The sequence below is a fragment of the Canis aureus genome, chromosome 25 (assembly GCF_053574225.1).
Source record: "Canis aureus isolate CA01 chromosome 25, VMU_Caureus_v.1.0, whole genome shotgun sequence".
Taxonomy (NCBI): domain Eukaryota; kingdom Metazoa; phylum Chordata; class Mammalia; order Carnivora; family Canidae; genus Canis; species Canis aureus.
Window position 1 is genome coordinate 11,291,172 of NC_135635.1, and position 26,316 is coordinate 11,317,487.

The following is a 26,316-nucleotide window of genomic DNA, read 5'->3' on the forward strand; positions in this document are numbered from 1 at the left end:
TGAGGGAATCTTGAGCCAATAAGAGAGGACATAAACCTTCAGATTCTCTCAGATTAATCCCTCCACTTATTTAGAGCCTGCCTTATTCCCTATCACGGTGGACTCACAGATGGTAAGAATGAGGACTGTTTTTATTCAGCACTAGTGCTTCTCCACACACTCCAGATGTAGGGGAAACCTCAGCCCACCTTTGGTGCTTGTTTCTTATGAGCAAGTGAGGTGCTCTAACTAATAACAGGCCCGCACTCTCCCCTCCTGTACGCTCCTTTTTCTACTGACTGAAACTCAGAAGCAGTATGCTCAGAATATTTTTCTCAGTATTTATTTCTCTCACTACTGAAATGTGTCTCCAAAACTCATAGGATAGATGGAGGGTGAGAGAGAGAGAGAGAGAGAGAGAGAGAGAGAACTTCAATAACAGGGAAATGTGAATTCTCCAATAAAAGAACAAAAGGAAATAAAATACAAAGTAGCCTGAAAAAATTACCTTTCTCGTGATTGGAAAGGCTTTCAAACCAACGCTTAAGTTTACACACTGTACAGTACTGTACTTGCAGCCTTCTGGATTCCTAAAGAAGCATTCTTAATGGCCTTGCTTTGAATTGTCCCAGCCTGGTGTCTGCCCTTCCCACTGTGCCAACCCTCCATATCTCCAGCCCTTAAGCAGCTCAGATCCATGTTAATGCCAAGAAAGCACTGCATGGGGGCCCCAATTTACTGGAGCCAAGGGCAAAACTAAAGCTATGAAATTGTTTGCAAGAGCTTAAAATAACTAGTCTGGCAAAGCTAAGCTACACTTTGAGAGAGACAATGGAGCTGCAGAAGAGAATTCTAACCATCCCACTGCCCATAAATGACCTCCTGCTCTGCCCAGCGGTGTACTTCCTCCCTATGAGAACATCTCCCCTAAGGCAATGGCCGTCATTCAGTTTTTGATTTTTCACCCACATAGCATCTTTCTAAACATCCACTGAATAGTAAAAGACCAGTAGCAATGAGAGAAGGGCTCTTAATGTAATTTAATATGACTTCAGAAACCACAGCCAGGAGACAAATACATCAGTGGATGCATTTTTCTTTTAGAATGACCAAAATTTACTCATCATGAATCTTCTCTTGTTAGCATGTCCCAAAGGATTGCAAAACAAAAGCTAGATTCACCGGCTTCTTCCTTGCTAAACAAGACTCACCCTGTCCCTTGGGGCAGCCAGCAACCAGAAAATGTCTGCACCCTGCCCCACAGGGCAAGCGACTGAGAGCAAGAAGGAGTCTAAACTAAGGAAAGCTGGGTGGAGGAGGTCCCAGCCCCACCTGCACCGTCCAGGGCATTGAACCAAGTCACTTGGATGGAGGTCCAACAATTGAGGACAGGTTAATCAACACCAATCTTGGCATTTCTCTGTAGCAGGCACAGAACCAACACGATGCACCAACAGGAGCACAGACACTTGCCTTCTTGCCAAACCCTCAGGCAAGCTGGATCCGGTCTCCATTATCTAATTTGATTCTGGGCTCCTGGCTACAATGGTGGATGAGGTCCAAGGCCTAGTAAATCCCCAAGCCCTGAGTGGTTCCCAGGAACTCAGGTCAGCTCTGGCACCTGCATAGAGTCAATGCCCAGGCTATATACCTTCCCCTCTCCTCCACTAACAAATAAACAGTTTTCAAGCTGGGCCCTGGAGATTTCCAAACTGGAGCTAGCCAGGAATTAGACAGGATATTCTTAAACAAACATGAGCAGAAGCTGCCATTACCAGGTCAGGATGTCTGAGATGCTAGGAGCCCTGGCACAATCCTGAGTACACTGACTCCCAGACTGATGACGAACGTTTCAAAGTTTTATATCTCCCTCAAATGTCTAATATTTTAAACACTAAAACTTGTCCTAGATATATCTATATTCCTCTATAGCTCTCACACCTTACAAGCTATTTTTTTATTGTTACTCTGGCCGCCTGATAAATTTCGGGGGTTTAGAATCCACTTTTGATTCATCCTGGTATCCCTAGAATCTAGCATTGAGTCTGGCACACAATATATGAACAACAAAACTTAATTGAAATGAATTATTCTTGCTGACAATGTGGTACATATCACAGGTCTTGTACTCCCTTGTATTAAAATATTTATATATTTACTTATATACCATATTATAAGCATGTAGAAGTCTAGAGGCATCATAGGTGACCAATAAATATGTTCATCAAATAAATGAAGTTGGAGAAATCATTAATTTCTCAAAACCAAGAAATTTTTAGAAAACAAATTTAGACTTATTATTTTGAAATATCTACCACCAAATTCTTTTAACCACCATTGCTAAAAATGTTATATATTGTGTTGAAGATTGGTGCAGAATGATATATATTGGCTTTAACCACCTCTTCTAATCAATATCCTAATGAGCACAAAGGGGAAAGGGGAAAGCTCCCCAAAATGTCAAAGGCTTAGTTAAAGAACAGAAAACTTATTGCCTAACATTTTCTATACTACAAGGATACTTAATCAGCTGGCTATAATGGGAGAGTGTTGGGCGTTCATAGTGTTGGTAGTCTCTGGGCATCAGCACTTGGTCTCTGGCTTGTTACCCCGCAGTTTGGAGCTAGGGGCAGACATCCTGAAGCAACTTTCTTCTCTCAAACACACTAGACATTTAACTAGTTGAGCCAAATAGTTCTCATGGATACTTCTCATATCAAGAATTGTGTGATGTCTGTATATTATTTGGTTAATATATTTTCAGTGTTAATAAATTCAAATTGGTGGGGTGCCTGGGTGGTTCAGCGGTTGAGTGTCTGCCTTCGGCTCGGGCCGTGATCCAGGGACCTGGGATCGAGTCCCACGTCGGGCTCCCTAGATGGAGCCTGCTTCTCCCTCTGCCTTGTGTCTCTGCCTCCTCTCTCTCTCTCTGGGTGTGTGTCTCTCATGAATAAATAAATTAAATATTTTTAATTAATTAATTCAAGTTGGTGAATATTACTAGAAAACAGGAAATTCCTAAGTAAAGGTGAAAAATTAATGCACATCAACGTCCTACGCAATACAGATTATGATGCAATTCATTAAGTGAAACAATATTTCTCAAAGGGTCTAGAAGAATAGAACCTGGATGACATCTTAAATATACACCATTCTAATTTTACCCAAGCTAAATAATTGCATGTTATTACAATAATACACACAATTACTAGGTAATAATAGGGTTGTATTCATATACTAAGCACTTTACAAACTACAAGTACAATGGTATTTGCAGTAATGGTTACCATCAAGTTTGCAGAAAGCTTGCTGCCTCCGTTGTCACATGGTCACGTGCCCTAGTACAACTGAATCTTCCAAAATCCTTACAAATGTCTCAAAGGAGCAAGATAACCGAGGAAGAGAGAGGTGAAGGAGGTTTGCTGTTTGCAGAAGGATCTTGGTTTATGAAAACAAGCATGAATTTAGCAGTCAGACTAATCTGGATTTGAATTCTGTCTCTCATGTCCAACCTGTGTGACCTTGGGCAAGTGATTTAACTACTCTTTCCTAATCGGCAAGAACTATGACAAAATACCCTTCAAAAAACTGACGCAAAGATTAGGCTAGAATAATGTATGTGAAAGCACCTTGCATCACACTTGGAAGATAATACGTGCTCATAAATTTTTAGTTTTCTTTTTAATGTAGAGTGAATTTTTTGCTTAAAACTCACAGCCAACGCTAAGGAATATGGATAGCTTTACCCACCCCCATTTTCCCCACATTCTCTGCGGTAACCAGGCCCCAACACATTTCTACCCTCATCCTCCCCTTCTTCTTCAGGTAAAATGAAATTTTTGGTCTCAGATAACTGAAATGTTAATGAGCTAAATCAAGATACCTTCCTATAGGCAATGGCGGAGGGGGGGATCCAGATTTTTGGTTCACCCTGGTATCCTAAGGCAGCATCAGATAAAGGAAGTAGTCTGTAAGGTTTTTCATCTAAAAATAAATAAATAAAATAAGACACAAGCTGAAAAATCTAAGTTCTCCTGTTCTGGAGACAGGGTGGTAACTAGTTCAGTGGAGACTGCAGGGAAAATACTATGTTAACCTAACTAGATAATTGTACAAGGTCCCTTCCATGCAGGAAACCCAGAGTCCTTTCATATCAAAAGTTCTGCTTGTACTGAGAATATATTTGCCCTACTTTAGAAGTTCTGGAACTCTCTTAGACCACTAAAGGGAGCAAACACTTCAAAACTGAAAGCTCCTCATATGGTTTCCCTTTAGGTTATATTTAGTTCACTAAAGGAAAAGTAATTTACCTGGAAGATTTATTATGCATTTCCAAAAGGTAGACATTTACTCTCTCCTCATCACCAGGATTAGGCACAATTATGTCATTAACCTTCCAAACATTCCTTCTGGAATGGTGGTGAATTTCCTAATAACCATTATGGTCAAGCTGAGGTCAGAGGTAAACAAAAGGTTAAGTATCACAGACCCTGGGGTCATATAACTTCAGAGGCAAAAACCATGATTGGAATCTAGGTTCTCTGGCTAATTACCTCACTGCTGTCTAGACTGGTGTGTCTCTTCTGATGCCTACAGAGACTGTTAGTTTCTGATGTTCACAGGTCAAGAGGAAAGCTCAAAAAAATTCGGGAAAAATGATCAAATAGCCAGGGACAGAAAGAGGGGCTCCTCAGCCTGCTTCATCATGGTTATTTATGGCCTGCCTATCAGAGAGACAGCTTACACAGCTAGGGCTTTATAGAGAAAAATCTAGACCAGATGAGTGAGTGCATTCAACGTGGTCAACTAATCTGGGACAGAGCAGCATTAGCTAGTACAGAGACAAAAGAGGGTTCTTGCTGCTGACCTTTTTCATGCTCCCTACCTAGGAAATAGGCAGAAAATTCTCTAATATTATCCTGTTTGCAGCTCAGAGCCTAAGTTTACAAAGTTAAAATAAGTAGAATTTACTGAGATTCTACTGCATGCTATACACTATGTTGGACATTTTATACACATTCTCTTTTTTTTTTTTTAATTTATTTTTTTTATTGATGTTCAATTTACTAACATACAGAATAACACCCAGTGCCCGTCACCGATTCACTCCCACCCCCCGCCCTCCTCCCCTTCTACCACCCCTAGTTCGTTTCCCAGAGTTAGCAGTCTTTACGTTCTGTCTCCCTTTCTGATATTTCCCACACATTTCTTCTCCCTTCTCTTATATTCCCTTTGACTATTATTTATATTCCCCAAATGAATGAGAACATATAATGTTTGTCCTTCTCCGACTGGCTTACTTCACTCAGCATAATACCCTCCAGTTCCATCAACGTTGAAGCAAATGGTGGGTATTTGTCAATTCTAATAGCTGAGTAATATTCCATTGTATACATAAAGCACATCTTCTTTATCCATTCATCTTTCGTTGGACACCGAGGCTCCTTCCACAGTTTGGCTATCGTGGCCATTGCTGCTATAAACATCGGGGTGCAGGTGTCCCGGCGTTTCATTGCATTTGTATCTTTGGGGTAAATCCCCAACAGTGCAATTGCTGGGTCGTAGGGCAGGTATATTTTTAACTGTTTGAGGAACCTCCACACAGTTTTCCAGAGTGGCTGCACCAGTTCACATTCCCACCAACAGTGTAAGAGGGTTCCCTTTTCTCCGCATCCTCTCCAACATTTGTTGTTTCCTGCCTTGTTAATTTTCCCCATTCTCACTGGTGTGAGGTGGTATCTCATTGTGGTTTTGATTTGTATTTCCCTGATGGCAAGTGATGCAGAGCATTTTCTCATGTGCATGTTGGCCATGTCTATGTCTTCCTCTGTGAGATTTCTGTTCATGTCTTTTGCCCATTTCATGATTGGATTGTTTGTTTCTTTGGTGTTGAGTTTAATAAGTTCTTTATAGATCTTGGAAACTAGCCCTTTATCTGATATGTCATTTGCAAATATCTTCTCCCATTCTGTAGGTTGTCTTTGAGTTTTGTTGACTGTATCCTTTGCTGTGCAAAAGCTTCTTATCTTGATGAAGTCCCAATAGTTCATTTTTGCTTTTGTTTCTTTTGCCTTCGTGGATGTATCTTGCAAGAAGTTACTGAGGCCGAGTTCAAAAAGGGTGTTGCCTGTGTTCTTCTCTAGGATTTTGATGGAATCTTGTCTCACATTTAGATCTTTCATCCATTTTGAGTTTATCTTTGTGTATGGTGAAAGAGAGTGGTCTAGTTTCATTCTTCTGCATGTGGATGTCCAATTTTCCCAGCACCATTTATTGAAGAGACTGTCTTTCTTCCAATGGATAGTCTTTCCTCCTTTATCGAATATTAGTTGCCCATAAAGTTCAGGGTCCATTTCTGGATTCTCTATTCTGTTCCACTGATCTATGTGTCTGTTTTTGTGCCAGTACCACACTGTCTTGATGACCACAGCTTTGTAGTACAACCTGAAATCTGGCATTGTGATGCCCCCAGATATGGTTTTCTTTTTTAAAATTCCCCTGGCTATTTGGGGTCTTTTCTGATTCCACACAAATCTTAAAATAATTTGTTCTAACTCTCTGAAGAAAGTCCATGGTATTTTGATAGGGATTGCATTAAACGTATACACATTCTCTTACTTAATCTTTATAAGAACCCTACAAGTTCTTTTTTTTTTTTCCCCCTACAAGTTCTATATTATGCTCCCATTTTACCACTGAGAGCACCAAGTGGAGCAACAGAGCTCGGACATTTACTGACCAAGGTTTAGCAGACTCCAAAGTTTGTGATCTTTCTGTTGTATTTTAATTTTCTTGCAAAGAAACTATAAAGTGAAGGCCAGATCAGACCAGTCCCCCTTCTTTCTCTCTCTCTCTCTCTGTTTCTCTCTCTCTCTCGACCACTCACCAGCAATTTGGGGGATTTCTTGGAAGTAAAATCAGTTCCACCTCAGGAATCAGTTTGCCTCCTCCTATGTATGCCAAGGAAGGACTACATGGATATTGATCACAATACCTGATTAATCACAAGATTCCCATAACCCAAACTCTAAACTTCCATTAGAGGAAATGATGAGGGTTATATGGCTGCCTGACATGGCCGCAGATTCCATTGCCCCCAAAGATAGTAGTACTTAATATTATACCTGCCAGAAACACAACAAAAGCATAAAAGGTAATCTTTAAAATAAACATGATCTTTGTCATTTCCCTCTCTTGTTGCCTTTTTCCCCCTCTACTCCTGATTTAGGACCTGCCTCTTCTCTTTGGAATCTAGAATATCTAAAGCAGGGCTTCTCAACCTCAGCATTATTGACATTTGGGGTTGGATAACACAGTGAGTGGGGACTGCCCCGTCCATTGTGAAATGTTTAGCAGCATCACTGGCCTCTACTCATTAGATGCCAGTAGCAACACCCTCCCCAATCATGAAAATCAAAAATGTCTCCAGATGTTGCTCAATGTCCCCTAGAGGACAAAATTACCCCCTGATTAAGAATCACTGGTCTCAATTATGGACTTAGTTACCAAAAAGCTCTAAGAAGCTCTAAATAGAATGTTATTGTACTGCCCTGAGATCATTTTCAGGACACAACACTGCTGTCATCTTAAAAGGCTGATATTCTGGACTCAAAAGAAAAGTAGATGGCATTCTCCAGGCATCACCTGCAGTGAAGAAAAATAAAGAAGTTCCAACCTTAGGGAATTTTGCAGAAAGTAGTCATCTGTTTCCTAGGTAGTAAGTGGACTCCCACTGCCCCCAAAAATTCCAGAATGAATAGACTCATTCTTCAAAATGTGTGCTTGTGTATGTATCTTTTCAGTGGAATCTTCTTAAACCAGAATAAGTTATGAGATTGTGAAAAACACAATTTTCTACTTCTACCTATAGTGTTATTTTTTTCCTTGGTGCAAATGAATCAAAGACTAAAACTTAAAGATAAAATAATAATAATAATTAATTAATTAATAAAACTTAAAGGTATTCGATGGGCATAAACAAATTTTCTTAAAAAAATTAGGAAAGTAATGTCAACTGTTACTATGTTGTTTGAGCCTTGAAATTATTTTAGTTCTATACAGTTTTTGTCTTTATTCCTTGGCCTTAATAAACTTATAAAATGAGGAAAAAGTGGCACAACAGCAATAGAAGCACTGATTTAGGTCTTCTTTCCACCTTTTTCTATTTTAAATTTTTTTGTGATCTGACTTGAGTCAGTTTTACCAGGAATTAATCATTGAAGTTCTTGTTTGGCTGTTAGATTTGTCTGTGAATAAACACTGAATAGTAGGTGAAATATAAGCAAATATCTGCAAGCATTGTAGTATAGAGCCAGCAATGGGAGGGTTGGTTTAGGAGGGGCTGAAGATAGAACGATTTGAGGTAATAGGACATATGAACTGTCTCAGTCATTCCATATTGTTAAATCGGTATACAATGTTCTAAACTCTTGGAGAGGACTCAAAGGAAAACAGTGTATGTAGATAAAAATATGTACACACATAACGATTTAATCCTCACAAAAACCCCAGACTGTGATTATCCCATTTTTCTGGTAAGAAACAGAGGCACAAAAAAGGTAAGTAACTCACTCAACACCAAAAATAGTTAAGAGGCAGAGGCAAGACTTGAACCCTGGCAGTTTGATTCCCAAGCTCACTCAACTCATGCACACTCTTTAGGAGACTTAGAAGCAAGGATCTAGGAAGGAAATGGATCATTTTTCCCAAAGAAATGTAAAGCGATAGATCATTAAAAATATGGCTACACTGAAGGAAGACCTGGCAATAACTCTGTTAATTTGATCATCATATAGAGAAATTCCTCTGGAGTTAGGAAGAAAAGGGCCTGAACCATCCCCTTCTGCTATCTATACTCACCAAAGTAGCCATGTAATTGCCTAATGCCAAACCCACTCAGAGGATTCAGCCATAATGTTTCTTTAAAGAAAAACAGTTTTGCAAATAAGCATCTTCCCACTCCCACTGACAACTAAAAACCAGTCCTGTGTGGGAGGCTGAGTAATTACCTCAGATCTGGAGTGAGGGACTCCAAACCCATGAGGAGAGTCTTCATGGTTACCTCAGAAATACTGCTGGGAGTCTAATTGCCCTGCTCCCACCTGCTGATATTTCTCTTTTCTTAGTCTCAGAGGTACCCATGCTTTCCCACACATTCTCCCCCTGCCCCCGTCTCTCCTACCTCCACCTGCCCTCTCAACATGAACTATCCAAGGCTCTGTCCTCAGTCACCATCATAGATCCAAACCGTCGCTCATAAAGCAATCCTAAGGCTAAGCCTCCAGCCTGAACCCTCTCCTGACTTCCAGACCCACATTCCTAACTTCCTAGTGGACAGTTCATTCATTTGTTTAAAATAGGCTCACATGCTTCCCCTTTTAAAGAAATAAAATTAAGAAAGTCCTCATGTCAGAGCTAATAGCCAATAGCCATTATGTCTGTCACTCAGTTCTCCACACCATTCCTAGCACACACATCCCAACATTTACCTAATGCTGGTTTCAAGGCTTGTCATTTTTGTTCTCTTCTCTTCATTTTTATAGCCTGCCTAGATTTCTTTAATGAGCTTCTAACAGGTTACCCTGGCTGTAGATCGTGCTGCCTAATACTGCAGCCATGAGCGACGTGTAGCTATGAGGTACCCAAAATGTGCCTAGTCTGAAATGAAATGGGCTCTAAGTACAAAGGCGTGCTCCTTTTGAAGTCTCAGTAGGAAAATTATATATGGAAAATATCGCATTGGGGTGCCCGGGTGGCTCAGTCAGTTAAGCATCTGCCTTTGGCTCAGATCATGATCCCAGGGTGCTAGGATCAAGCCCCAGGTCAGGCTCCCTGCTCAGTAGGAAGTCTTCTCCCGCTCCCACTGCCTGCCACTCTGCTTGCTTGCGCTTGTGCTCTCTCTCTCTCTCCCTCTGTGTCAAATAAATAAATAAAATATTTTAAAAACTTATCTCATTAATAACTTGCATAGTGATAGTGTGTTAAAACTATGATTGTTTCTATATATTATGTGAAAATACTTAATTATTCCACGTTTCATCCTATATTTTTTTAATGTAGCTGAATAGGGGCCTTCCAAAGATATCAACTTCTGAATCTTCAGAACCTGTGAGTTCTGGACAAAAGGAACTTTGGATATGTGATTAAGTTAAGGACCCTGAAATGGGAAGATTATCCAAATAAACCCAGTGTAATCACAAGGGTCCCTATAAAAGGGAGATGGGGAGATTTGATTGCAGGAGATATTACACCACTAGCTGGGAAGGAGGAAGCAGAAGCCATGGCCCAAAGAATGTAGGCTGTCTCTAAAAGCCGGAGGTGTCAAGGAAACAGATTCTCACCAGAAGACTCCAGAAGGAAGACAGCCCAGCTAATACCATGATGTTAGACTTCTGACTTCCAGACCCGTGGGAGAATAAATGCGTGTTGCTTTAGGCCACCAAGTTTATGGTAATTTGTTACAGTTACAATAGAAAACTAATGCATGTTTCTACAAGGAAATTTAATTTACATATGGCTCCCCTTTGCAGCTCACAGTTATGTTTCTATAGGAGAGCACTGCTCTCGAATCCTCTCCATGTTGGTCCATTCCCAGCTAGAGTTACCTTGCGGCATCACTCCTCTGTTCAAATGCTGTCGGGGCAATGTAGGTAGATAAAATGAAGCCCAAATTCGTGTTTACCTTTCAGACCTCTCTCCATCATTTCACATTTGCCAGGTTTTGCCATTGCATCAGCACTCCAACCCCCCAAATACACACACACACACACACACACACACACACACACACACAACACAACATACATATATACACATGCATATAGTTGACACATCGTGTCACATTCATTCCAGTGATTAGACTTCTCTCTAGGTTATGCTGTGTTCACAGCAAATGTAGCTGCCATCTGTCACCATACAACACCATTACAATACTATTAACTATATCCCCTATGTTGTACCTTTTACCCCTGTGACTTATTCCATACATGAAAGCCTGTATCTCCCACTCCCCTTCACTTATTTTGCACATACCCTACCCCCATTCTCTCCCTTCTAGCATTTATAGGTCTGATTCTGCTTTCTTTTTTTTTCTTTTAAAGATTTTATTTATTTATTAATGAGAGACAGAGAAAGAGCGTGTGCAGCAGAGATACAGACAGAGGGAGAAGCAGACTCCATGTAGGGAGCCTGACATGGGACTCGATCCCGGGTCTCCAGGATCAGGCCCAGGCTGAAGGTGGCACTAAACTGCTGAGCCACCTGGGCTGCCCTGATTCTGCTTTCTTAACCTCTAATCTTTCAGCCAATTTGGTTTACCTCTATTGCCACAAATTTTCCTATTTTTACTCCTGTTTCCAGGATGCTCCCTCTACCCTAAATGCATTTTATTTTAATTTTAAGATTTTATTTATTCATTCATTCATTCATTCATTCATTTATTTGAGGTAGGGAGAGAGAGCAGGGGAGTGCAGAGGGAGAGAGAGAAGCAGACTCCCCACTGAGCAGAGAACCTGATGCAGGGCTCTATCCCAGGGTCCTACAACCCAGGCCAAAGGCAGAAACTTAACCCACTATACTACCCAGGTGCCCCTTTATTTTCATTTTTGATCAACAAAACCCTGTCCATCCTTCAAAAAGTAAATACCAATTCTTCTATGTAGGCTTTCACAGCTCCCAGCCTTTTAGCTCCACTCTGCATCTCTTGTGTGCTATCACTTGTCCCACAATTATTGAGATCTGACTGAGGGACGTGGAGCTGGACTTTTTTTCCAGTGTTGGAAACATATCCAGAGACAGGAACCCACCTTACCAATCCTGTTCTGTGTTCACCAATAGTGCCCTTCCTGTGCCAGCAGGATCAATGCAGAAGATGTGGGTTTGGGTCTTGAGGGGCAACCTGGGGTTTTTGCTCTCACTGCCAAAATACAGGTGCTGAGGATTGATTTCTGGGCATGGTGGGTCTATTTAGAGAGAGAAGGCTTCCAGGAAAAGACTGGACTGTCTTTGTGAACTGGTGGAGTCTCAATACTGGTAAGATTTGAGATTAATGCTTCATTGATACAATCGCAACTGTGCTTATATACTGGTGAAAGCTGAAGCATACTGGAGACAGAGATAGGCAAAAAAATCTGTGATATAAATAAAAGACTTTAAACAAACAAGCAAACAAAAACTGGGTTTCCCAAAGACCTTGGGTACTATTTCTGCCAACCTCCTCATTTCTGACAGAACCACAACCAGAGGGTGGGTGTCGAGGTTCCTGACCTGTCATCCACTCAAGTAGTTTACCTTGCCCAGTCGTTTTTCTGTGGTGAGGTCTTTGAATAGTTTTTTGTTTTTGTTGTTAATTTACATGAGTAAAATATTTTAATAAGCCTTAATTTTAAAATTGATTCATTTAAAAATATGTATTGGAAAAAAGTCCAGATGCAAACTGTTGTACAACTTCAACATTAAAGGTCCCTTGATTATATTCGTAGATGATGACAACTCTCTATACTTAGTTCCCTGAGTGACACCAGCTGCCCACCATGAAAATTCTGAAACATTTCCCCAAAGAACAGTGTGTTAGATTATGCCACTCTGGCTGCCTTGTGAGGTCCTAGCCTAGTGCCAGTGACCTGAAACTTCTGCTTTCTGATGGATCAAGATGAAATTGGACATAAACATAAGAAACGTGTCTTCCATTCAGAGTGATATACAGGCCATACTATTTTGGCTGATCCACATAGTAACTTTGGAAGGTTGGTAAAACAGATATTTTTATCCCTATTTTATAGCTGAGAAGGGTTCCTAAAGCTTGGATGTGGTGGAGAGAAAATTCAAGCTCATGTTCTCACACATGATCAGAAAGCATATCTTAAAATTACAACTCATGGACTGTTAGATTTAAAAAGAAATCATTGTTGGGACTACATCAAAATAAGAAGCTTCTGCACAGCAAAGGAAACAGTCAACAAAATAAAAAGGCAACCTACAGAATGAGAGAAGATATTTGCAAATGACATATCCAGTAAAGATCTAGTATCCAAAATCTATAAGGAACTAATCAAACTTAACGCCCCAAAAATGAATATCCTAATTCTAAAATGGGCGGAAGACATGAACAGACATTTCTCCAAAGACATCCAGGTGGCCCACAGATACATGAAAAGATGCTCAACCTCACTATCATCAGGGAAATGCAGATCAAAACTATGATGAGGTATCAGCTCACACCTGTCAGAATGGCTAAAACCAACAACACAGGAAACAGTAGGTGATGGTGAGGATGTGGAGAAAAAGGAACGTCTATGCACTGCTGGTGGGAATGCAAACTGGTGCAGACACTCTGGAGGTTCCTCAGGAAGTTAAAAATAGAAATACTGGATGATCCAAGTATCTTAGTACTGAGTATTTACCCAAAGAATACAGGAACATTAACTCGAAGAGACACATGCACCCCTACACTTAGAGCAGCATTATTTGCAATAACCAAGATATGGAAGCAGCACAGGTGTCTATCAACTGATGAATGGATAAAGAAGATGTGGTATATATACACAATGGAACATCATTCAGCCATAAAAAAAGAAAGAAATCTTGCCATTTGCAACAACATGGATGGAGCTAGAGAGTATAATACTAAAAGAAGTTGGTCAAAGACAAATACATATGATTTCACTCGTGTGGAATTTAAGAAACAAGCAAAGAGAAAATAAATGAGGGAAACAAAGCAAGAAACAGACTCTAGACTATAAATAATTTTTTATTGAAGTTCGATTTGCCCACATACAGTATAACACCCAGTGCTCATCCCATCAAGCACCCTCCTCAGTGCCCATCACCCAGTTATAGAGAATTAAGTGATGATTGCCAGAGGGGATGGAGCTGGGGGATAGGTGAAACAGGCCACGGGGATTAAGGAGTGTATTTGTTGTGATGGGTAATGTATAGAACTGTTGAATGACTATATTGTACACCTAAGACTAATATAACACTATATGTTAGCTAATTGGAATTAAGTAAAACTGAAATAAAAAATAAAGAATAAAGAAATCAAGGGATCCTCTAGTTCAATCCCCTGGTTTTACTGATAAAGGTAGAACTAGGAAGTGCTGTGCACCTCTTGTGGAGGACCTTTTGGCCCTGCTGGTCCCACTTCATAAAACTACTCTGCCAGCTGTCTTCCTACCCCTCAACCCAAATCCTCACACAGAGGCTTATTCTCAGGCAGGAAGCCTTGACTGACCTCCCTAACTAATCTAGATTCCCCTACTCAATGCTCCTCTTGCACCACTGACTTCCCCATACTACTTACCACTACAGTAATTTTGCTATTTATTCATGGAATTCTTTAATTATACAAGATTATATAATCAATTTTAATGTCTATCTTCCCTGCTAGTTTATAAGATTCATGAAGGCCCCATTGTATCCCCAGCATCTAAAAGAATGCTAAATTTGGATGACCATTTATACTAAATAGATTCATTTATCTTGAACTTATGTCTCCTGACTCTAGTCAGTCCTCTATCTATTGCATCATGGAAACCTGAGCTAATCTTTCTCTAGTTATATTCACAAATTGCTCTTGGAATCTTGACAATCCTGTTCCAAGTTGAGATTCTTAATTAAGAGAAAGTAAAAATTTTACACACAAACTAAATATTAATGCATCCCCTCTTCCAGCCTTAGGCGCCTATGCCTAATAGAACCTGCCTGTGGGGTGAATCTGGTTCATTAATCTTGTTATCCCAGATATACCCCAAGTGTCTCAGGCTTCACTAAATGGTGACTGGAGATAGATCCCCTGCTCGGGATTAATAACTAATTTGTCTTTGACTTTAAAAGGTATGTAAACTTTTAGAAAGTCTTCTTTCAGCCACAAATATGTGAAGGGATCTTCAGGACAAATATATCTGGCCATTGTTCCCTATTCATGATCAGGTGACCCAGGACAAGGCAATTTTAGTCCCCCAAAATCTAACTGAAGTCAACTCTGGGTCAGAGATTCTGCTTCTATGACATTGCTCCCTGGAAATTCTGTGGCAATGAAATTAGCATACAATATGAAGGCTCAGTAAGAGGAGACTATTTTTTACGTAGCACCTTCATTTGGGGTTCATAGCCATGTGGCTTGATGGTGGTCTTCTCCATAGGTTGACTCTTTCTCCCAGAGTACGTAGGTTGGAATGATAGTCAACAGCCATATTTCTCCCCTCTGACCTCCAGGCCAATGCTAAATCTGACTCTGTGAGCCAGCCTCTTTCTCCCACTTTGATGAGCCTCTTCAGGGGCCTTCTGGGGGCTCTAGATGTCCCAAACCCAAACTCCATATATATTGCTCTCATCCAACAGACATATTTTCATCAGTCTGGCTGAGTGCACATTTCTTCCCAGTAGGTCTTTAGGCCCTTTGTAAACTAAAGCAGGAAAATGTGCCTGAGAGAGGAATTACCCCCTAACTCCAGTCACCTGAAAGATCTGTGCCCCAGCTTCTACCCAACAGAAATACCTTATTTGAGTGAGAATGGACAAATAAGTCTTCTAGGTATCAGAGACACTTGAAAAGCTATCTGAATATCAGGGAATATCACAAGACCTGTGATAAGAGAAACCTTTACCTAAATCCCATCATTTACTGTCTAGGTTACCTCCAGAAAATGTCTTAACTTCTCTGGGCCTCGATTTCCTTGTCTATTAAATGGAGATCAAATACCTATCTCATATGGTTAGTGTGAGTATTAGAAACAAAATACTATATGTAAAATGGCTTGGCACAGAGAAAGTAAAACAGACATTACTGCCCTACCACCTCCCTCTCAAAGACATTGAGACTAGAATAAAGAGAGAGAGGATGGGGACTTTTTTCCAGACACAAAATAGGAGGAAGAGTCAAGGGCCCAACATCAGTGTCCATAGATTTTCTCAATACAAGAATTATTTCTTCCAAAATATATCCCTATCTCACCATCGATTTGACACCCATGCTTCTGAGGATTGATTGATGCAGCTACTGCTATCAAACTCTTGAGAAAATTGAGGTACAAGGAAGGGGCCTTCCAGATTCATGCAGGAAGTCATTAGAAGTGTGAAGTAAAATCAAAGTAATCATAAAGTATAAGAGAACAATATTAAAAAGAGCTATATTTTTAGACTTTTTGGTATTTAAAAAAATAATAATCTAATAGCTGCTCTTTACTTAGAACCTACTGGGATCCCTGGGTGGCACAGCGGTTTGGCGCCTGCCTTTGGCCCAGGGCGCGATCCTGGAGACCCGGGATCGAATCCCACGTCGGGCTCCCAGTGCATGGAGCCTGCTTCTCCCTCTGCCTGTGTCTCTGCCTCTCTCTCTCTCTCTCTGTGACTATCATAAATAAATAAAAAATTTTAAAAAAAATTTAAAAAAAAGAACCTACTGTCTATCCCATGCTCTGCTAGGTGCTTTGTACAATATTTCTATTCAACAAATATTTGTGGAGCACTTTCCATAATCCAGGTTCTCTCCTACACACTGAGAATATAATGATAAGCAAAAAGAAACGTGTTCTCCATTCTCATGGAGTCCTCCATGGAGTCTCACGGAGCAAGACACCAAATTGTCACACAAGTAAGTGAACCATTACACACTGTGAGAAGCACTATGGAGGAAAGGTATAGAGTGTGAATCAGATGTACAATGGTGTATAAAAGACCGCTCTGGGAAAAAGTAGAAGTTGAGCTGAACTCTAAAGGATAATAACGAACTAGCGGACCAAGAGGGTGAGAAGTGTCCAGGCAGAGAAAATAACGAGTGCCAAGATTCTGGGGCAGAGTCTAATAATACTCAAGAAGTTAGGTCCAGGATGGCTGGTTCACAGATAGAGGTGAAGAATGAGGTCAAATGAGTCTGGAGATACCCTGCAGAGCTTGGTATCCAGCACTGGAAAGGTTAGGCTTTGTCCTAAAAGCAACAAGGAGTCACTAAATCCATCAATTAATTACTCTGTTGAGTGTTTCAGGATTTTTTCTGGAGTATCATCATATCACAAGCATATCTATATAGTATGTAGAATAGAATTCAAATCCACCAGATGATGAAATACTTTGTGCATCTGACTCATAATCCAGTAACCCTTGTGAGCTAATAGCTGCCAGATAGGCCTAAACCTTTTCATGTACAAACTGTGGTGCAGACTTTTGCAATCAAACAGGCATGATGTTATATATGCCATGCCACTCACCATGTGGATTCAGCAGAAATGGAAAACTTCTTCACGATGCTAAGGCAGGTCGCTGCCTCTCGTATACCTTATAAAAGTAAGACATTTGAGGTAAAAGCTGAATTTTGGCTTCAAAGTTTCTTGAGACAGCTACATCTGCACCACTCGGCATAAGCAATCTGGAAGTTCCCATGGTGAGAATTAAGCATTTCTCACTCAGCATAAACTGTGAAATGTATTTGAAAATAGAGTTTTCTATTAAAATTAGCATTTTTTTCATACTTGGCCAACAACTGCCAGCTTTTTACAAAGTCACATTATTTATAGCAGGCAGATTCTTAAGAGAGGCTGGTACTCTGATCTCTATGAGCTGTCACAGGCTTGGGAAAGCACATCAAGTGAAAATAAGTCCCCCTGGCTTTGAGTACGGTGGTGAGGTGGTATAAGATCAGAGCACAGTTCATCAGGAGACTGCTTGAAGGCGATGTTTGGGAAAGTCGAAATTTAAGCAAAGTAAAGTTTCCAGATGCAAGAAATGTCACAATGAGTCCATAATTTCTGAGTGCTTTTCATCTCCCACCCCCCTCTACTGAGGATTGCAAATATTTTCCGTGTTTCCAAGCCCATTTAGCATTTAGCAGTATCTCTCTTTTTCCCTTAAACTCACTTTATGTCTCATAAGTTCACTTCATGAGTGGCATGCCACTTTTTAAATTAAAATAAGTTTAATTTAAAAGTTTTCCGTTTTAAGAATTTTTAGATATCTTTAAGGCAAGCAGAAATACCCTAGGTTTTTTTTTTTTTTTTTTTTTTTTTTTTTTTGGCCAAAGCATAGTTAAATAATCACTGCGCTCTATCTTGGTCAGACTAACGACCCTGGAGCAAATACATAAAACTTATAAGAGATGGAGGAGGAAAAAAAAATCTGTGTTAAGTATTCAGGGTCAACTGTTTTCAAGATCATGAATAGTTGAGCTCTTTTGAAAAATCCGTGTCATTGTTTAGTTAATAATGCCTAACTTCTGAACTGGCAATTCATCCATGTCCTTTATTTTTTCCTGTCCACCTTTTAGCCATTATGATGATTATTACTGTTTCTCTCAAGATATTATTAAGGGAAAGGAAAGCAACAAGATCGACATAAATCTCTATGGTATCTTGTTAGCATCTCTGTGACAGTTTAGTCAACTAGACACTGAAACTCTCCAAATCCAATGAGATTTCTGCTTAATCTGAGGATGATCTGTGTTTCACGCTCACCCTGCCCACTGTTAACATGGCTATTCAATATCTTGACCTGCCTCTCCTTGGGATTTAGAGAAGAACACAATGGAACAAGAGATTGTAACAGTTGAGTGCCCAGCACACTCAATCTGTACAACACAATTCAACACAGAAAGTTGTATGGTGTCATGGAAAGAGTACTGAGGCTGAGTCAGGAAAGTTGGATCCGTGGCTCTGCCTCTGCCAGAAACTTGACTCTTGATCTTTCGTAAATGAAAATTCAGGTCACCTTCCTCCACCTTTCACAATGATCCCAAGAATTCTGCATGAGACATTTTGTCATTCTCAGTACTTCGTAAGCTCTCTTCCCACCTCTATCACTGGGTCTATAGTAATAGCTTGTAAACATATAATTGTCTCTTTATTCACCTACAGTCTTTCCTCATCCACCACCTTCAGTTTCCTTGGGAGCAGAAATAAATCATTCATTTTTATCTTCTCAGTGACTTGAATACTGCTTACACAGAAGGCTTTCAACAAATGTTTGCTAAAGAAATGAATGCTCATGAATGCTCACATGTGTTTTAACCAATAAGAACACTTTTTTTTTCCCTCCATCACTCAGCACCCCTTCTGAACTTCTCCTATAGATTGTGCTCTGGTTGTTACTGGATAACTTTTAGGCTATCTTAAATGAGAAGGAAATTCAGCACTAACTTTGAGCTATCAAATCCCTCTGGATCATGTAACAAAGATGGATTCTTAAATGAATTTGGCTGTAATTCTCTCAATCCCCAGTATAAGTGTAGCAAACAGCCACAACAATGTTTCTTACCCCACACGTTCTTCTAGAACTTTGCCACCTCCTACCAAAAAGTAGAATCTATGTTCTCCCCACCAATGAAGGTGACTTTGTGAACACTTTGAATAGCAGAGTACAGGTGAAGTAATGTTATGTATCTCCATGTTAGTTTATAAGAGGAAATACAACTTCCACCTTGTTCTCTCCTCTAACATTTGCTCTTAAAATGTAGCCGCCATTCTGTGAGGAAGCCCAAACCATATGCGGAAGGCCACATGGAGGAGAGAAGAGCCCCCCACCCCACCTCCTATCCCAGCAAAGCTTCCAGCCAACAAGTGCCTACTTGCCAGCCATGTGAGTCATCTTGGAAACAGATCCTTCTGCCTTCAGTCTAGCTGCCCTAGCTGACACTGCAAAGAGCAGAGACAAGCTCTACCCAAATTATAGATTCATGAGCAAAATAAAACACTGTTGTTGTTTTAAGCCATTGGGTTTCAGGTGCTTTATTACATAATAAAAGGTAACTGGAACAATAATGCTATGGTTAGAGCTAACCAAGATGGCAAATTTCACTCTCCAATTGATTCAAAAGGTAACTCTTGCATTCAAACACTTCATATCTCAAAAATGTTTCTGATGATTTAAAAAAATTACTTTTAAGTAAAAATAAATAAACTAACCTGAATCCAGATTCACTTTTGAACAGAGCCTTTGGCATGCAAAAGCATTCCCATCTTATTTCCTGCTACTTGGAGTCTAAAATAGTAAACTTTTCCCAATTCTATGAGTCTCCAAATTTTTAACTCTGTTTGTATTTATATTTATAAACAAGTCCCAAGTTTATCTCTAATTTTCTAATACTTTTTTATCACAGCCAGCAATAAACAATATGCACTACCTACCATTTTGTATTTCAGCCACTTCCTTGGGGGATAGATGCTGCATGGGCACTTGGTCTGCTTTCCAAGTTATCACAGATAATTCTTTTACCAAGTATTTTGCACATGATGAGTCACCACCTTTCCAGTCTCTGATAATCCTTTTCCTTGATGCCCAACTCATGCGAACTTGCCCCCAACTGCTAAGCCAATCTCACATCTTTTAGGCTTTGTTAGGGCAAAACATCACTTTGAGTAGCAGTATATATATTATGATAAAACAAATATGCAAAAAGAGCTTAACAGTGGTATGCTAGAAAAATGATTCTCTAAAATAAAAGTCCTGGTTTGTAGCATTTGCCAGTTTCTGTATTGTAAATTCTGCAGTTATAAGAACTTCACGCTATCAACTTGATGTCAATTAGCTTACAAAATTCCTTAGGACTTAACCTCGGCTCTTACCAGCCAGTATAAGCCAGAGGTGGTACACCGATGTGTAAAATCCAGTCAACAGTGGGAGTTTTCTTCAAAGGTACTCAGGATGATAAAGACTCTATCATGCTCAACGCATGGGTTCCAAGGTCATCTTAATAACGACATTCAGACAGCAGATAGGGAGGAAGGAGAGTAGAAGGTCCCAAGGGAAGATTTTATGGGTCAGGCCTGGAAGTGATGTAAATACTTCCAGTCACATTGGCCAAAATTCAGTTCATGGTCACACCTACCTACAAGGGAGGCAAGGAATGCTGTGTGTCCTGGTGGGAAAGAAAACAGGCTTGGCAAACACCTCACCAGTCTCTGCTACGCATTCTCCAGGCCCAAGCTCCAGCCTATAAGCAGTATTATTAATATCAGCAGTCACTCAGCAAACTCAGTTTTGTTAGCCACAGATAAGGAAATTATGGTCACCTTGGTATCAAGTATAACCTAATGTCGGGAATTATGCAATAATTGTCACTGCAAATGCTAAGCAAATATACCTTTTGATGGCCCTGGAGGGAAAGGTATGCAATATACACCTGTGTGGCCAATGATCTACCAGATTCATGATGGAGGTCACTTGTCCAAGTTATAGTAACAGAACCATTAGTTTTCTTATCTGCTCGTGCAACCTTGGACACCCAGGATGACAAGATAGACATTGACTTTGGAATGCAAGAGAGTCTCCAACTCTTTAAAAAGAGACTGGTTAGAGTGGTCTGAGATTCCCTTTTCAACTTTGTCACCATCAGCTCTCTCTGATTCAAGTTCTTTAAAGATAGAATAATTATTTCTATTTTTATTATTTTAATTATTTCTGGAAAAATAGAATTACATCCAATTCACTGAATAATGATAATTAATTTAAATAATTTTTACAAAATACTGGCACATAACAAGCACTCAGTAAATGTTATTTCCTCCTCCCCGCCCTAACTAACAGGGCAACTCACCATGTCTAGCAAGCAAAATTAGTTGCTGGTGCTCTTTTTTAGCACCTATACTGCTTGGCACGATCTACCCCCACGTTCTTAAGTTTCTCTCTCTTCTCTTTCCCAAAGAAAATCCCTGTAGCCTTTATGTCTGGATCATGCATGGTTTTCTACTAACCTGGTTAATGTGTTAAGTAATTCTTGAACATTTTGGAGACATCGTTATAGCCTAAATAACTGAAGGGAGAGAGTCAGAGATGCTAAGCATTTCACTATACCCTGGAAATTCCATACAACAAAAAATTACCCTGCCATAATGTCAATTGTGCCTCCCACTCTAAGGAATTCTGAATAGCAGAAATTTCAAAATCCCTTATGACAGAAACACAGAGAAAGGCCTTTTCTGAGACACCATATGATGACCACTGTTCTGCCCCTATCTAGTCTTTGACTAGTCCATCTCCCTGAAGTGTTTCTGTGAGAGGATGAGACTTGTACTTCCAGTTCCCTCTAAGTAACTAGATCGTGTCCCCCGCCCCCCAAACTCTACCTCCAGAGTATCCTGCCCATTCTTTCTATGCATCTGACCTCATAGTCTAACTACATACAATAAACTCTGTGGGAATCATCTCATGGGTTAAGGCCATTTCTTTCCACTTAAAATGGTGATGATTGACCTGGGAAGCAATAATTAAGTCTGAGTATAGATAAACAATAGGCAAACTTGCACAACCAAATTTTTCATTACAACCCGGTCAAAGTTAAAACTAATGACAAGTTGTGTCAAAAATAATGACACACAAAAACCCCTCGCTCAAGTGTGTTTAGTTCAAAGACAATCACTTCTAAGCATAAAACAGGCCTCCTATTCATTTGGATGTCATGAAATTATAAAGTTTATGCTGCCTAATTTGGAAAACTGTTAGCTGATGCATATTTATATTTCTGTTTAAAAACTAGAGTGTTAAATCTTTTCCCCTAAAGAGATGTTGAGTTGATCAAAGATACAGGATTGTCCTAATTCTTTTCAAATGTAGAACATCTTTAAAAAGTTATAGCAGGAAACGTGTCTATGATTAAATAAAATTAAAACTCTTATGATGCTTGTGATTTAAGATTTTTATCTTTTTGATGGGACTAATCTCAAAGCATTTTATTACTGGGTCAAGTCCTGTTTTCCATAGCATGGGTTCTGTGTCCAGGACCTAGCAGGTCACAGGTTTGCCTCTCAAAATATACAATTTATGGAATAAAACTCCTCCAAGGCTGAGCTAAAAAGCACAGAAGGTTCTCAAGGGCAGCAGTCTGCCTTAAATCCTGTGTATTCACAGGCACTGGGCATCTGGCCCTCTGGCTCCAGACCAAGGAAGTTGCTTCAGAACTAGCTGGTTCATCCCTGGGGTCATTTAACCTTCACTCCTCAGGCAGAGCTTGTTTAAGTGTTTTGCTCTTCAGATCCAGTTTTTGGCCCCCTCGTTCTTGAGAGGCCCTCTAAACCCCTTGTTTCTTGTCTTATGACCCACAAAGGACCTCTCCGGTTAGAATGAAAGAAGCAGATGAAGCTGCACCTAAGCGCTTTTCCATGAGCCTGAAATCTCTACTGACATCTCCTCTGCCTTTCAGCCAGGACGTTTTGAATCAGCCAGAACAGATTTGATTTCCTCATTTCACATGATTACCTGAACATAGTGCATCAGGAGCCCTAGACAAGATGCACAGGGTAGTTACAAACTAAAACTCCTCATTCTTTAAGATTAAAAGATATATGCTAATTCTGCTTCCCAAGGCCTGAGGCATCAAATTTCTCTCAATACAGACTTCCCCCAAATTGGAAGGGACCTGTCATTAAAAACCTCATTAAAGATATCCTATTTCCAAGCGGGGGCCCAGCGGCCCTTAAGTCAGACACAACTGCTTTCCTGCTGCCTCAAGACCTATTTCTTGGAACTTAGACGGCATCCCAAGGGGGAGGGTTGTCCCTGGTTGTGTTGTCACTGGGTCCTTGCCGAAGACAAATCCCCCACCATGATCTGCCCTGTGAGCGGCTGACGAATGTCGATCTTCTCAATGCCGATGACTTGATGGTGATCGGTGATCCCAACCACCGATCTATGAGGTCCACATGATTTCTGGCATTTTACGCTTAAGGAAAAACTGTGGTGTGGCCTCCATAAGCGACCAAGGGTTGAAGGAAGAGAGCAGAACCAAGGCTGGAACCCAAGCATCCGTCTTAAGGCTGTCTTGAGGCTGGCTTCTCTCATTGCCTCCCTTCCTGGCAGCAGCCAGGAGCAGGCACCCACTGTGCCTGAATTCTTGTTTACTGAGTGGTGCGGGTGGGTTGACTGCAAGAAGCTAGCAAGCATTAACTTGCAACTAACGTGGGTCTCATCAGCTACGTATATGAGTTTTTTTAATCACACAAATTTAAATAGGACACTAGTATGGGTATTTTAATTCAGCCTCTGGAACATGACCGGAGAGCATGTTGCTGCTGGTTCTTAGCAGGTCAATTGGTGCATCCTCCAGGAGCCATGTCCTGCTCCGTAATATTTAGCTGACACATATGGCTTTAAATTCCAGGAATTGAACTATATAGCAGGTTACATACCCAGGTCCACACAATCCAAGGGAACCACCCTAGGTTCCATCAAAAATGGTGCACGTGGGGATCCCTGGGTGGCTCAGTGGTTTAGCGCCTGCCTTTGGCCCAGGGCACGATCCTGGAGTCCCAGGATCGAGTCCCACGTCGGGCTCCCGGAGGCTGCTTCTCCCTCTGCCTCTCTCTCTCTCTCTCTCTCTCTATCATAAATAGATAAATAAATCTTAAAAAAAAAAATGGTGCACGTAGGCCCTCAATTGTTTAGGTAGTTGAGGGCAAACCAAAGCGGCTTGTCACAACTACCCAGTTGCACGCAATTTTCTGTGTTCTGTAAACAAGCCCTTTAAACCTAAGTCACTCTTTCTTTACATACTTTAATACATGTTATCTTTGCAGGCTTACATGAATCTTCATGTCTGGAGCTGGTCTCTGGTGCACAGAAGAGACTCTAATGCCTGCCTGAATGCTACATTTTGGGAGAATGAGCTTCTCTGGCTTCGTCTTGGTCTTTTCTTTAGGTTTTGTTTTTTGTTCTATACCTGAACTTAGAAATGTCATAGTAGCTGCAGCATGTTTTAGAATACAGTCATTGCTGCAGTAAACTGAGTCAGGCTGCGCCACCACGTGAGAGCACCCAGGGCCAATACATTTTGAGGCACCAGGAGCCTCCTCCACAACAGGCTGGAATATCTTTTTTTTGGGGGGGGGTACATGATGGTACATGACAAGGTAGGGTTCCCCAAGCCCCTCCTCTTCCTCGGGGTCTAGGATGTAAATTGGAGGTCAGGAGATTCTCAGTGTGTTGGAGGATTAAGTTGGGGCAGGGACTCCCCAGCAGCTGAGGGCCTCTCTCTTCCTCTTGTTCTTGCTGGGGCTGGTGGTCCAGGAGGCTCTTACTCCTTGGAGGCCATGTGGACCATGAGGTCCACCACCCGGTTGTTGTAGCCAAATTCATTGTCATACCAGGAAATGAGCTTGACAAAGTGGTCATCGGGTCATCTAGCCCCGGCGTCGAAGGTGGAAGAGTGGGTGTCACTGTTGAAGTCACAGGAGACAACCTGGTCCTCAGGGTCAGGCTGGAATATCTTGAGCGTTTTCTTGCCACTTGGGTTTGCAGCCTTCTCAATTCTACCCTTTATTCCTTGGTCTTCCCTAGACTTCTGCTCTTGGAAAGGGACCTAGCTTACCTGTTGCTGTGGAGATGAAATTAATGGAGGCTCAAGGGTAGACGAGCTCTCAGTTTCCCAAGTACCTCCTCCCCAGACTGGGCATCTTGGGCTTTTTCTCAGATCTGAGGGGAACCATTTTTGGTGTGATAAAGACCCCAAACTCCCTTTTTCTTTCTTTCTTTTTCTTTTTTCTTTTTTTCTTCTTTTTGAGTAGGGGGCAGGGAAGGGAGGTGTGTCGGAATTCTCCTACCCTCCTTGAACTATTTTCCATCCTCAAATCGCTCCTCGTGGCGGGGCTTAGATCTATCCACCTTTCCCCTTTGTCCCAGGCCTTGGGGGAAAGGAAGGAAGTGCATGTTTGGGAAACTGGTATTACTGGAACTAATGTTTGAACCTCCTTGGCCACCAGCATCCCCCCCCTCCCCAAGGTGAAGTGGAGGGTGCTGAGGTGAGCTGGCCCACTCCAGAGCTGCAATGCCACTGGAGAAGTCAGACTACCATGACACACAGGAAAGGAGGGCAGATTTTTTTCTAGTTTTTAAGTGGGGGGTGGGGGTGGGCCGGCAGGGAGGTTTTCTATAAACTGTATCATTTTCTTTTTTTTTTTTTAAGATTTTAGTTATTTATTCATGATAGACATAGAGAGAGAGAGAGAGAGAGAGGCAGAGACACAGGCAGAGGGAGAAGCAGGCTCCACGCAGGGAACGTGACGTGGGACTCGATCCCGGGACTCCAGGATTGGACCCTGGGCCAAAGACAGGTGCTAAACCCCTGGGATCCCTCCAGTAAACTGTATCATTTTCTGCTGAGGATGGCATGTCCCATCCTTTTAATCAAGGTGATTGTGATTTTGACTAATAAAAAGGACTTTATAATCGAAAAAAAAAAAAGTGAGCCTATATTTTATGGGCTCACTTGTTTCCATGGATATCGCCAGGCCTACCTGAAACGGTTCTTTCACAAACCACAATTTCAGCAAGGGTGAGGCACACCGCAAACGATAGGAGCAGACCCACCTGAAAACATGTCAGTTCACTTTTCTGCCCGAGATACTCATGACTTACACAACC

At 41.0% G+C, this 26,316-nt stretch overlaps 1 pseudogene; it reads right to left on the reverse strand.

Annotated features, from left to right (window-relative positions):
* LOC144297737 (uncharacterized) overlaps positions 1-26,316 on the reverse strand; it is a 40,651-nt pseudogene that overhangs the window by 11,756 nt on the left and 2,579 nt on the right.